Consider the following 14,248-nt stretch of genomic DNA (forward strand, 5'->3'; position numbering starts at 1 on the left):
CTACACGCGTCAACAGGCTCCGGATACATCCGACAAGCCTAACGACACAGGGGAACAGCGCAACGAGGACAACGACGATGAAGACGTAGATCCCTGTCACAAGTACGTCAAGCCAACCGATTGCATGCACACCATCATCGGAGGCAAAGTGTCCATTGAGACCAAACGAGAACGCAAGCTGCTCGCCCGCGCTTGCTTGAACGTGGCCAACACCGACAACCTCCTCACCGATCCGCGGCTCCCTCCGTGGTCTCACCATGAAATCTCCTTCAGTAGAAAGGACTAATGGGCTGCGATACCTGAGCCAGGACATTTTCCCCTGGTCCTCGATCCTTGTATCAACAAGGTTCAGTTCGACAGAGTACTGATCGACGGCGGCAGCTCCATCGATATACTGTTCAAGAATAGTCTACCCACCCTAAAGATAGCCCAGGCGGACCTCAAGCCATACGAGGCATAGTTCTAGGGTGTTCTCCCCAGATAGAGCTCTACACCTCTCGGGCAGATCACGCTACCTGTTCAGTTTGGGACCCCGGACCACTTCCGCACTGACTACGTCAACTTCGTGGTCACTGACTTCGACGGCACCTACCATGCTATTCTTGGTCGACCGTCGCTCACCAAGTTCATGGCCATACCTCAATACAGGTATCTGGTGCTCAAGATGCCTACTGAGAAAGGAGTTCTAACCCTCCGAGGCAACGTGTACGCAGCTTATACCTGCGAAGACGACAGTTTCAAAATAGCAGAGGCTCACGACCTCTCTATTTGCATGGCCGAGACCATGCTCGACGCCAAGAAGACCTCGACCGACCACCTGGAGATCCCGGAGCTCGAGGCTCCATGCAAGAACATCAAGTCCAAGGAGCACAAGGTGATCCAGCTGGTCGACGGTGATCCTAGCAAAACGGCCCTTATCAGGGCCAACCTAGATCCCAAATAGGAAGACGCGCTCGTCAGGTTCTTGAGGAGCAACGTGGATGTGTTCGCATGGAAACCTACTGACATGCTCGGTGTACCTCGGAACTTGATCGAGCACTCCTTGAATGTCAATGGCAAGGCCAAACCTATCAAGCAGAAGCTACGATGGTTCGCTCGCAACAAAAAGGAGGCGATTAGGGTAGAAGTTACACGGCTTTTGGTAGCCGGATTTATCAAAGAAGTGTATCATCCGGAGTGGTTAGCCAACCCGGTTCTTGTATGCAAAAAGAATAATGAATGGAGAATGTGCATTGATTACACTGATCTCAACAAACACTGCCCTAAAGACCCCTTCAGCTTACCTCGCATAGACGAGGTCGTAGATTCAACCGCCAGTTGCGAGCTACTTTCCTTTCTCGATTGCTACTCTGGTTATCACCAGACCGCTCTCAAAAAGGACGACCAGATCAAGACATCTTTTATCACACCTTTTGGCACCTACTGCTACATGACCATGTCGTTTGGGCTCAAGAACGCTGGGGCTACCTACCAACACGCTATACAGGCCTGCCTCAAAGATGAGATAAAAGATGACCTCGTTGAGGCTTATGTTGATGATATAGTTGTCAAAAACAAGGAAGCACATACCCTTGTTGACAACCTGGAACGCACCTTTGCAGCCCTTAACACATTCCAGTGGAAATTAAACCTAAAAAAGTGCATCTTTGGTGTTCCTTCTGGCATACTACTTGGCAACGTCATCAGTCACGACGGCATACGCCCTAACCCGGAGAAAGTCAAAGCTGTCTTGGACATGAAGCCGCCCAAAAAGGTGAAGGATGTTTAGAAGCTTACCGGATGCATGGCCGCCATCAGCCATTTCATATCAAGATTAGGCGAAAAAGGATTACCATTCTTTAAACTGCTCAAAGCATCCGAAAAGTTTGAGTGGTCGGAGGAAGCAGACGCTGCCTTCACACTGCTGAAACAATACCTTACGTCACCTCCGGTCCTCACCGCTCCCAGAGAAGACAAAACACTCCTGCTTTACATTGCGGCTACTAATCGAGTGGTCTCCACGGCCATGGTGGTCGAGTGCGATGAGCTCGGCCACGTCTACAAGGTACAGCGACCAATCTATTTCATCAGTGAGGTACTCAATGAGTCCAAGACCAGGTACCCATAGATTCAGAAGTTGATCTACACCATACTGATAACATCCCGAAAGTTGAAACATTACTTCGACGGATATCGTGTGGTGGTCATGACTGAGTACCCTCTGCGAGACATCATTAGCAACAAGGATGCGAACGGGCGCATCGTCAAATGGGCAATGGAGCTATGCCCCTTCTCCTTGGAATTTGTAAGCCGTACTACAATCAAGTCTCAGGCACTCATCGATTTCATCGTCGAGTGGACAGACTTAAGCACGCCTACCTCTCCGGGATCCGATGAGTATTGGACGATGTACTTCGACGGCTCTCTCAACATTGATGGTGCAGGAGCAGGAGTCCTTTTCATGTCACCATCCAAGGAGCAACTCCGGTACGTCCTTAGGATTTATTTCCCAGCATCTAATAATGCCGCCAAGTACGAAGCATGCCTACATGGTTTGCGCATTGCGGTTGAGCTTGGCGTTAAACGTCTCTATGTCTACTGAGACCCAGCTCTGGTCATCAACCAACTCAACAAGGACTAGGACACAACCAGCGAAAAGATGGATGCATACTGCAAATCGATCAGAAAGCTGGAAGGCAGGTTCTATGGCATCGAGTACATACACGTGGTCCGGGACAAAAATCAAGCAGCGGATGCACTGTCAAAGTTAGGATCATCCCGAGCCAAAGTCCCACATGGCGTATTCGTCCAAGACCTGCTCACGCCTTCCATCGAAGAGGAAGATTCCACGGTCGACAAGCCTCCAGACCAGCAATTGGTGGCTACGGTTCTAGCATCAAGCACCACCGAGCCGCCTCCGACCACTCATGAGCCTGACTAGAGAATACCTTTCATCAAGTACCTAACAGATGGCAGCAGATACACTGATCGGACAGAAAACGAGCGCCTAATGCATCGCAGTAAGCAATACCTGCTCGTCGATGGCAAGCTATGGTGTAAGAATGCAAAGGAAGAAATCTTGATGAAGTGTATAACCTAGGAGGATGGCGAACATCTCCTGGACCAAATCCACTCTGGCTCCTATGGCAACCACACGGCCTCAAGAACGCTGGTTGGTAAGGCTTTCCGAGCAGGGTTCTATTGGCCGTCAGCAGTAGCCGACGCAGAGAAGCTAGTCCGCCACTGTGAGGGTTGTCAGTTCTTCACCAAGAGAATCCATGTACTAGCACATGAGATCCAGACAATACTAGCCTCTTGGCCCTTCGCATGCTGGGGACTGGATATGATCGGGCCCTTCAAAGCGGCTCCTGGGAAATTTACATGCGTCTTTGTGCTGATCGACAAATTTTCTAAGTGGATAGAATACATGCCTCTGGTACAGGCATCCTCAGAAAAGGCTGTCACATTCCTCGACTAGGTCATCCACCATTTCGACATACCCAATAGTATCATTACTGATCTGGGTACTCAGTTCACCGAGAACACTTTTTGGGACTTCTGCGATAAAAGGAGCATAGTAGTAAAATATGTCTTGGTGGCGCACCCTAGAGCTAATGGGCAAGTCGAGCGGGCAAACGGCATGATCTTGGACGCATTAAAGAAGAGGATGTACAGAGAAAATGACAAAGCTCCCGGAAGATGGCTCAAAGAGTTGCCAGCCGTGGTCTGGGGCCTCAGAACTCAGCCCAATCGTAACACCGGTGTCTCACCATACTTTATGGTTTACGGCACTGAGCCAGTCCTCCCAGCAGATATAGCTTTTAGATCAGCACGGGTAGAGAACTTCGACGAGGGCAAGGTCAATGAAGTACGGGAGCTAGAAGTGAATAGTGCAGAAGAGAGGCGGCTCGATTCTTGTGTACGTACAGCCAAATACCTTGCTGTTTTGTGCAGGTACTACAACAAGAATGTTAAAGAGCGGTTCTTCGTGGTCGAGGACCTGGTACTGAAGTGGAAGACAAATCAGGCTAGTGTCCATAAACTTGCAACCCCAAGGGAGGGGCCCTTCATGATCAAGGAAGTCACACGACCAACGTCCTACAGGTTAGCTCACCTGGATGGTACGGACGTACCAAATTCATGGCATATCGACAAGCTTAGACGTTTCTATGCTTAACTACTGAGATATGTACTCCTCTTGTACTTTTGATTTACTTCAATAAAGCTATTATGATTTCTCCGACCACTCTAATGTGTCACTTCGAATTTTATGGTTACTCTAACTTAGCCAGTAAAAGCTGACCACCATTCCTTCTATGATTTTCAGAGCAGGCCCTGTCTCTGGTTCCTCCCAACGCGTGCATGGGATCTGCTCTCTACGCTACGGGTGATCGGCAGGTCCCCCTGGTTTGACTTGTCCGCGTCTACGTGTGCATAGGTCACGCACAGGCCATGCCACACCCGGCTAGCTGGTCAGGATTTTCGGTGGACGCCAACCTAATATATCAGAGATAAGTTCAAAAGACAACAGTATCCAATACAAATTGTAAGCTTACATCAAGGTTACAAATACTTATAGCTTGGAAGCACAGAATGACGTGGCAAAGGAGCGTCTCTTCGACCATGCTTGCTCCACGTGCTCGGCGGGTTCCACCGGGTCTTTTTCCACGACCAGTACCGGCGCCGGGGCTTGGTGCTCGACCCTTTTGCCGCTTGTCCTCTACATTGCAGTGGTCGGTGATGCGATCCCTGCTGGCACGGAGGAGCCACCCTGCTCCATCAACTCTAGTTGTCTCCTCTTTCGAGGGACGAGTCGGAAGATGTCTGCATCCTCTGTTTCATCATCTGATAGTGGGAAGATGGCCTGACGACGTTTGCTAGCCACCGGCCGCTTGCCAGCAGCCCTGGCCGTTGCCTCCTCCCCAACCCCGAGTACGGCCCAGTCGACGTCTTCGGCCCTAGCACTGGTCTAGGCAGTTGGGCCGGCAACTTGTGGCCAATCCACACCAGGGGGTGGAGACACGAACACTGCTGCCCTGTCACGACCATTACTCTGGGAAACATAAAGGCGACAACATAGTCAATTTTTGTTACAACATAACTCTACAGGTACAAGGCAGCATAATTTACCTTTGGGGGAGGTCGGGCCAGCTTGAAGACGTGCTCGATGTCGCTTAACCTGATATAATTCGGATCAGCTAAGTTGAATAGCTCTCCAATCCTGGCTTTGATTTCTATCTTGTCTAGCGCCTCTTTCCTGGTCCTCGTTGGATCTGCGCTACCCTGGTATTCATAGCCAGGATGTACCCTCCTCTGGCAGGGCTAGATCCTTCGGCTGATGAAGTTCCCAACCACGCTTGGACCATCTAGTTTCTCCCATGGGATCATCCCAAGCAGTTCTGTGATCTGCTCCAAGTGCTTGGGCTTCTCCGACCAGCTATTCTTCTTCTCCGGAATGAACCCCACGTTGCACAGGGTGATCGTGTTTGGCTCTTCATGGATGTAGAACCACTTCTTGTACCAGTCATCCAGCGATGTGTTCCAAGGGCAGTGCAAGTACTAGGCCTTCATCCCGTCATGCAGATTGAGGTATACGCCTCCGGCTATCTTTGAGTCGCCGCTTCCTTTCTTGCGCAGATAGAACAGATGGCGAAAGAGGTCGAAATGGGGCTATAAGCCACCATGTGCTTCGCAAAGATGGATGAAGGTGGGGACAAGAAGAATCGAGTTGGGATGCAGATTACAAATCCCAATCTCGTAATACAAACAGAGCCCCTAAAGAAAAGGGTGCACTGGAACCCCAAAACCCCACTTGAAGAAATCCTCGAAAACCACAATCTCACCTGGTTGTAGATCGGGGTAGCTTTCTCCTTCCGGCGCGCGCCATCCCGCGAGTGCCTTGTTGTGGAGCACTCCCATGGTGACGACATCTTCGATGGTCTGCTCATTGCTCCTTGACTTCGACCACTCCTTCGCCATGACTTCGGTTTTCTTCTGGGCGTCTCTCTTCGCCATTAATCGCTCCTTGCTAAAGGGGCGGATATGGTGGAGGGGTGATTGGTGATGATTTCAGAGGTATAGGGTTTGGCAAGAGGAAGAAGAAGGCTGCGGCGGTGAATGATAATGGGGATCAGTAAAAAGTAACTTACCAGTTCTATATTATAAATAACCAAGGGTTCCGTCATTTCGTCCGCCCGAGATTCTTGGGAGACGTGCGCACGCGCCGTAGACGGTTGTTTTCACAACCTTGAGATCTATGCCAATAAACGCGCCCCTTTGTTACCAGTGTACGTGCCTCTTCGTTGCTATTGTGAGAGGGCCCACACTGACGCACCTCTTTACAGGTGCCAAGCGACTGTTTGCTAGAAAGGGCAAGAAGACAGTATGACGTGCTATACATGTTTGCTTTTTTGACCAGACATGTACGATTGGACTTGACACAATACGAAGATAAATAAATACACCAAATAATAGTACAAGCGGCGTTCGTTTTTTCGCTGCATGTCTTGTGCTCAAGGATGGTCCAGACCACTGCCGTGCTCAGGGACTGCTCCGACCACTACCGTGCTCGGTGTAACACCCTGGTGTTACATTGTAATGTTTTACTGAAACATTTTTGTAAGCATCAGAATTATGTGCATTTGTGTAGGATAGGCTTTATAATCAGTGTTTGGCATTGAAACATTTTTACGAAATGGGAAAGCAAAGGTTATGTTTCGTGTCACATAACATAATGATTATCTTAATCGAATTCTTGTTAAAACAAAATGTTATGAAACATTCGCGAACAGCGATAAAAATGCACGGTCGAAGACATGGATGGCTAGCGAGTACGCCTCGGGGGTCGGGTTTGGGATTCGACGCGAAACCATTCAAATCGATGTCCTCCGCGTAAGTATTTGAAGTGGTCAACGAAGCCATCTTTGGCATTAGTTGTAGAACAATTGGCTTAAGGAGTAGCGCAATGTCGCGACTGTGGGTGATGGCTCGGTGTACCCCTTGTCGCATCGAGCAATTAGCTTAGCGTTTGGAACATGGCGTACGCATTTTCTAGCTGCTTTAAATATCGTGCACGCCACCTGGCTGAGCTCTAGGCGCGGTCACCGCCCCGGTTGGCTTGCCAGCGCGCTCTGCCACACGGGCCAGAGCCCACTACCGTGCCTGGTTGCGCTCGCTACACCGTGCATGCGCACGACCTATGTGCCCTGGCCACTGCCACGCTGCTGCCCGCTTGCAGCCACCGCCCCGCTGCTGCTCGCCTCGCCAGCTGACGCGTGCGCCCTGGCCGCCGATCGTGCTCTGCCAGTGCCTTGCTCTGCCCTGCCGTGGCCATTGTCGCCACTGGGTCCTACTTTCGCGTCGCCAGCGGCTACGTTGGTACCAAGCCTTGACTCCCTTGGCTACTTGCACGCTGGACAATGGCCTGCTTCGCCATCACCTCGACATCGCGTCGCGGTGTCCTTTGGCTGGCACTACCCACAGGCGAGCCATGCCGCGTTTCATTGTTTGCTACAGCGGCCGTGCGAACGGCTGTCTGGAGCATGCCCTGAGGTTCCCCATGACTAGGCACATCAGTACCGAGCGTTGACGTCACTGACGAGCCATGCCGTGCTAGGACCTCCCCTGTCTCTGCTGTTCCCTTGCCGCAGTGATGTTTTCTTCCAATTCGCCATGGTGATTGCACCCCATTCCAATTGGCCTTGCCCGTAGCTCCGTTGGGCAGCCGGTCGCCCATCCTGCCCCTCATAGCCACCTGTAGCTCAGTCTTGTGCGCCAATTTTGAAGGGCTGAGCTTTCAGGTCCTTAAGACCAAGAGTGCCTGCGCCGTCGGCTTTCATCGCCACCAAAGCAGCTCGGTCAAATTCCTCGTGCCACTAGCCTCCCCTTCAGTCGGTTGTCACCATGCTCGCCACAACCTAGACCCTACCACCGTAGTGCAGCCCGTGGCGCGGCCATGCCATTGTCGTGCTCCGCTGCACTCATCGCGCGCACATGGCCTGCTCGGCCTGAGCCATCTCCGGTCATTTCTTCGTGTCTTCCAGTTCCGTGGTGAGTCGCTGGTACTCGTCCGCTCCTCGCTTTGTCCCGGCAGTGCTGATGTTCACTAGAACGGCATCGCCGTACTTGCAGGGTGCCCACCGTCGTGGTCCGAGCTCGCTGCGACGTCTCGGCGCGTGTGTCTCCGCCCTGTGATTTGCGTTCGCACGTAGGTGAGTATCGGCTCTTTATTTGAGTAAGGAGAGGGCTGGGGTGGCCGACGTAGATGTCCAGCGCCGCGCCGTCGCGCCGGTGCGCACCCTGGATGGTCAGGGACTTCACCATGGTGAAGACGTAGAAGTCGGAGGGTGCTGTTGTAAAAGCGTTGACTTATTCAAGGGTTCGCTACGATTTCGTTGTAGTTTGGGGGTGCCCATGCATAATCGCCTCCGCGCGCAGGCCATCATCGTCGCGGGCCACTGGCCGACTAGGCCGTGCCTCCACGTGGGCCGCGCGCTCGCTTTCCGTCACGCACGGGTGGGGTGACGCATTGGATCGGGCCGCGCATTGTGGGCCGGCAAAGGAAGTTTCGGTTTTCATTATTTCCTGGAATTTGAAATGCTTATTTATTTCCTATTATGAATCCAACTTTGATAAATCATAGTAAATTTCATGGTTGTCCAAAAATAGCGAAACTAAGTTTGTTAGGTTCGCAAAAATGTCATCTACATATTAGTACAGTTAGTTCACCATTAGCTGTTAGGATGGTAGGCTCATAAGATTGAAGTAGAAAGCTTAGCGGTATATCGATCTTTAATTGCAGGATTTGTTGTGGTAAACCGACAATAGCTTTAGCTTTGAAATCGTTACAGTAGGTTCCTTAGGCATTTATATACTTGCTGTAAAAATGGTAAACATAGAATGAGTCGTTTAATGGCATAGTTATTATCCTTGCTTTCTAGTATGTATCGTAAACTGGCATTAGGAGTATGAATATCCGTAGTCATCGTAAGAATGTAGGACACGTTCATACTTGTTAGTAGTACTGGTATGTAGCTTAGACTTTAGTGGGTAGACCTCACTTAGTAATTTAATGGGGGTACTTTTGCATTGAGAATTGTTGTTGCCATAGTGTTAATCATTGCATCGTCATTTCATGTAGATCACGAACAGGTAGACTTCGTACCCATCGGTGATCCGGAGTACGACGAGGTGATCAAGGAGTACGAGGAGGAGCTTTTTGCACAGGAGGGAGCCTAGGAGCCTGTTGGTACTGACTTTGCTGACCCGACACCTGCCCAAGGCAAGCCCCGGTGCATAACCCCTATTTTTAAATGATCACTGAAAATATTTATATGATATGCATTTATGTTATAGGCATTTTATGGAAGCTACATGCATAAATATATCCACCATGAGTCCTACTAGTATAGGTCGAGTAGCTGCTATGCTCAGGATATCGGTAGCGTGAGTAACCTGTCATTTCTCGCAAATAGGTGATTAAACTATGATATCACAATGAAATAATGGAAAGGAAAATGGTGACCGGACAATGATGTGGATTTGGTACTGGTGGGTGTGAGGGGTTGTGTCCTGTGGCCAACAGGGCATAGCCCGGTTACACTTTTCCCTGTCTGTGTCGATTAAGGACTGGTCGTTGCATATGACTCTAGGCAAGTCACAGATTATTGTCTCGAGCACAAACTTGGGTATGGGCGCAGGGAAGGCTTGCTACTCTCTTGTCGCGGATCCGGCTCTTTCCGGACCGACTGATGGGAAGAGGAGGTGGTGGAGGTCCTTGCACCGCACTGAGTCTGGGATTCAGAGGCGGGGGCTTGGAGTCCAAGTTTGGATGGGGACCTGGACACCCAGGACAGGAGAGTGGTGGGTTAGTCCTGCTTGTGCCTGGGGTACAAGCGGGTCGTGTGTCTTCGGGGCACCTAGCTGGGCACATTGATTCGCGAATCATCGGGTTATCCGGTACGGCTTGTCTACGGTTTAGCATCGTAGTAAGAACTGTAAGTGGAAAAAAGGAGAATGATCAGTATCGATTGCTCAACCCTTGCTTGAAAGTAGAACATGTGCTTATATAGATTGACTAGATGAAGACTTAATATGGCTAATGAGAATAATGTATCAATAAGGACTCACTATTAGTATTGCTTTTTGCTAAAAGAGAAACAGCAAACCATAAAGCCTAGCATATCCCTTGGAGTCGGGAAAGTATTCCCACTGGTCGGATAAGTCTTGTGAGTATATTGTGTACTCAGGGTTTGTTTACCCCTGTTGCAGGTGATGCTTGAGGAGTACCTTGAGTGGAGGATTCTTCTGGTGGGCTCAGATGAAATCCTCGTTATCATATCGCTAGATGTTATCTTTTAATATTCCGCTGTTTATCATTCCGCACTCTGTATTTGGTATTGTAATAATGTACTTTTTAAGAAACTCTAATGTATGAGATGGACTTGTGTTGTAACTCGTTTTCATTATTGGATCCTTGGGAAAAATGTGGATCTTTCGGGTTCTCCCTCGGGGTGTGCCCGACGGATACCGCTCGTGGTAGTTGCTTTCGGGGTGCTTAGTGTCTGGTGGAAGACGAGCGCCTCCATAAGTACGCTATCCCGGGTGGTTCTGCCATAGTTGGTATCAGAGCCAATAATGGTCACGAGTTCCTCACACTTTTACAAAACTAAAAGTTTGACCAACAAAAGTTTTGCGAAAAGTAGGATGCGATTGAGTTAAGTATAAGCCCTAGCTATATGGTATATCTAGGATAGCGGCACTGGTTTTAGCTAATTAGTTTCTGCAGGTACACTGACTTACGTTGCGTAAGAAATCGTGTAGTATACGGAAAGTGAGTGTGCGATGTGCCAAAAATTTTACGAACGCTGCTATATTCCGGCTTGAGTGAACGTATAGGTCGAAGCATGCATCATATTATAGCATCTTACTTGAACTAGGAATCCCCCTTCACGTATAATGAAAGTAGTAAATTGGTAGGACTAACTTAATGAATGCTTTAATAAATGTGCTGCCATCTCTTTAATCCCTGGATTCTGATCGAAAGGTGTCCTAATGGATGGTTCGTCTCTCTTACAGATGAATCTGAGGTCTGGACGTGGGAGCACCAGTTCGGGAGCGGCCAACGAGGGCCATGGTGACAGTGCTCGGGCCTTTGAGCGTGACAACGAGGGAGCTCGGGAGGTTCCACCTTTGGTTCCTCATCCTTTCCCGCCACCGCCACTGCCTCCGCCGCTGTCCGCAGCGGAGGTCATGGTGGAGTTGTTGGCTGCTCGTCGGGAGTCAGCCGCTGCTCGTCAGGAGACTGCTCGTGCCTTGGAGATTATGGCACAAGCCATCGTGGGTCTCTCCCGTGGAGGCCCCGGAGGCAACGGTGGGAATGGGGGTGGTGCTCGCCGTCCTAAGGGACAGTCCTCTTACTAGGACTTCCTCAAGACCCACCCGCCCACGTTCACGCCATCGGACGATCCGTTGGAGGTGGAGCACTGGCTTCGCACGCTAGAGCAGAAGTTTCGGCTGCTCGGAGTGGCTAACGAGCAGAAGGTGCACTTTGCGTCCTAGCAGCTTTTGGGGTCCGTAGGTGCCTGGTGGGAGACTTTCCAGGCTGTGGAGCTGCCGGATCACCCGGCGACGTGGTAGGAGTTCTCCACCGCCTTCCGCGAGTTCTTCATACCTGCTGGCGTTATCCACCAGAAGGTGACCGAGTTCATGGAGTTGCGTTAGGGGAGCAGGACGGTAATGGAGTATGTGAATTAGTTCAACCACTTGGCTCAGTATGTGGGTAGTCAGGTGGACACAGATGACAAGAAGAAGGATCGCTTTTTTTGTGGTCTCACTCCTGCCCTTTAGGAGAAACTATACCTGGGGAACTATCAGACCTTTGGGGCTCTGATGAATGCCGCCATTGCTATTGAGGGTTTTTAGCGGGCATCTCAGGCGGATTGGAAGCGGAAGCGGGTGGCAGCTGGATCCTCCAGCCATCCCCATACTCAGAAGGTGCAGATTGTTAGGCGGGGGCCCTATCAACCATCCGGTGGGCCTCCATTCTGGTCACCCCAGTAGACATCACAGACTTCCGCTACTCAGTACAAGGCACCTCCACAGCAGGTGCAGCCCCAGTAGACTCAGGGACAGTAGGTCCCACCTCGTCAGGGATTCGGGAACAAGCCTGGTGCTTGTTTCAAGTGTGGCAAGGATGGCCACTATGCCAAGGAGTGTCCTCAGCAGCAGGCAACTTAGTCGTCTCAGCCGTCTGCAAATTCTAGGCTCATTAAGAGAACTTTCATCAAGAGGAAGGTGCCCAGCAGATCTGGTCAGGTGCACTTCACGGATGCTCAGCAGGTTGTGCACCAGGAGACAGTTATGGCTGGTATGTTTACCATCGAATCTCATCCAGCTTTGGTGTTGTTTGATTCTGGTGCATCGCATTCCTTTATGAGCATGGGGTTTGTAGAGCGGCACAACTTATCACTAGTGGCTATACCATATGCCTATAAGATCCGTATTGCGGGTTCTCAGATGTTCATCAATACCCGCACGGATACAGTAAGTTTGGTATTAGCCACCCACACTTACCATCTATAGTTCATGATAATGCCTAGGCAAGGCATTGATGTTATTCTTGGAATGAACTGGTTGCGGGTGTATGGGGTAGTATTGGATATGAAGAGAAGAAGTGTAGAGTTACGGCTTCCGTCTTCTGAGGATAGGATGTCCCTCATCATACCCTCAGAACTGGTCTTACCTGTTGCTGCCCATGCTGAAGCCGTTCCTAATCTTACCTCCATTCCAGTAGTATGTGAGTTCCCAGATGTTTTCCCTGAAGATCTTCCTGGATTACCACCGGACCGTGAGGTAGAATTCTCCATTGAGCTTGAGCCTGGTACTGCTCCAATCTCTAGGCGTCCATACCGCATGGCTCCGAGAGAACTGGCAGAAATGAAGAAACAACTGGAGGAGTTGATGGACAAGGGTTTCATCCGCCCAAGTTCTTCACCATGGGGTTGCCCAGTGATTTTCGTGAAGAAGAAGGATGGTACTCTGTGGATGTGTGTGGATTACCGCCCCCTCAATGCGGTAACAGTTAAGAACAAGTATCCCTTGCCCCACATAGATACTTTGTTTGATTAGTTAGCTAGTGCCAAGGTGTTCTCGAAGATAGATCTCCGCTCGGGCTACCATCAGATCAAGATCAGGCCACAAGATATACCAAGGATAGCTTTCTCTACTAGGTATGGGTTGTATGAGTACCTAGTGATGTCTTTCGGTCTCACCAATGCCCCGGCTTTCTTCATGTACCTGATGAACTTAGTCTTCATGCCGGAGTTGGATAAGTTTGTGGTAGTGTTCATTGATGACATTTTGATCTATTCCAAGGATGATGAAGAGCATACCTGTCACCTTTGGATAGTCCTGACTCAACTCAGAGAGCACCAGCTATATGCTAAATTCAGCAAGTGCGAGTTTTGGCTTGATCGAGTGCAGTTTTTGGGACATGTGTTGACACCTGAGGGTGTTTCTGTGGATCCCAGCAAGGTGCAAGATGTATTAGATTGGAAGTCTCCTAGGTCTATGCACCAGATCCATCAGTTCCTTGGACTAGCTAGATACTATTGTCGTTTCATCCTAGAGTTCTCCAAGATAGCTCAGCCCATGACTAAGCTGCTCTAGAAAGAAGCTAAGTTTGTTTGGAGTCTAGCTTGTGAAGAAGCTTTTCAGTCCCTGAAGGCTTTTTTGACCACTGCTCCTGTATTGGCTCAACCTGATATTGAGAGGCCCTTTGATGTTTACTGTGATGCCTCGAAGACGGGATTGGGGTGTGTGCTTATGCAAGAGGGGCGTGTGATAGCTTATGCTTCACGCCAACTGAAGAAGCACGAGGTGAACTACCCTACTCATGATTTAGAGCTAGCTGCTGTAGTTCACTCTCTAAAGATTTGGAGGCATTATTTGTTGGGCAACAAAGTGCATATCTTCACTGACCACAAGAGCCTTAAGTATATTTTCACTTAGTCTGAGTTGAACATGAGGCAAAGGAGATGGTTAGAGTTGATCAAGGATTATAATTTGAAAGTCCACTATCATCCAAGAAAAGCCAATGTGGTAGCTGATGCCTTAAGTCGTAAGTCGCATCAGGTTGAGGAAATACCCTTGTCACTTCACCACACAGAGGTGCTAGCTCAGATTGCTTTGACCTCAGAGCTGTTGGAGCAAATTATTCAGGAACAAAAGGAAGACCCCGAAGAGATTCCTCACATCAAGAAGTTGCTAG

The sequence above is a fragment of the Miscanthus floridulus genome, chromosome 2, assembly GCF_019320115.1.
Source record: "Miscanthus floridulus cultivar M001 chromosome 2, ASM1932011v1, whole genome shotgun sequence".
In the NCBI taxonomy this organism is placed as follows: Eukaryota; Viridiplantae; Streptophyta; class Magnoliopsida; order Poales; family Poaceae; genus Miscanthus; species Miscanthus floridulus.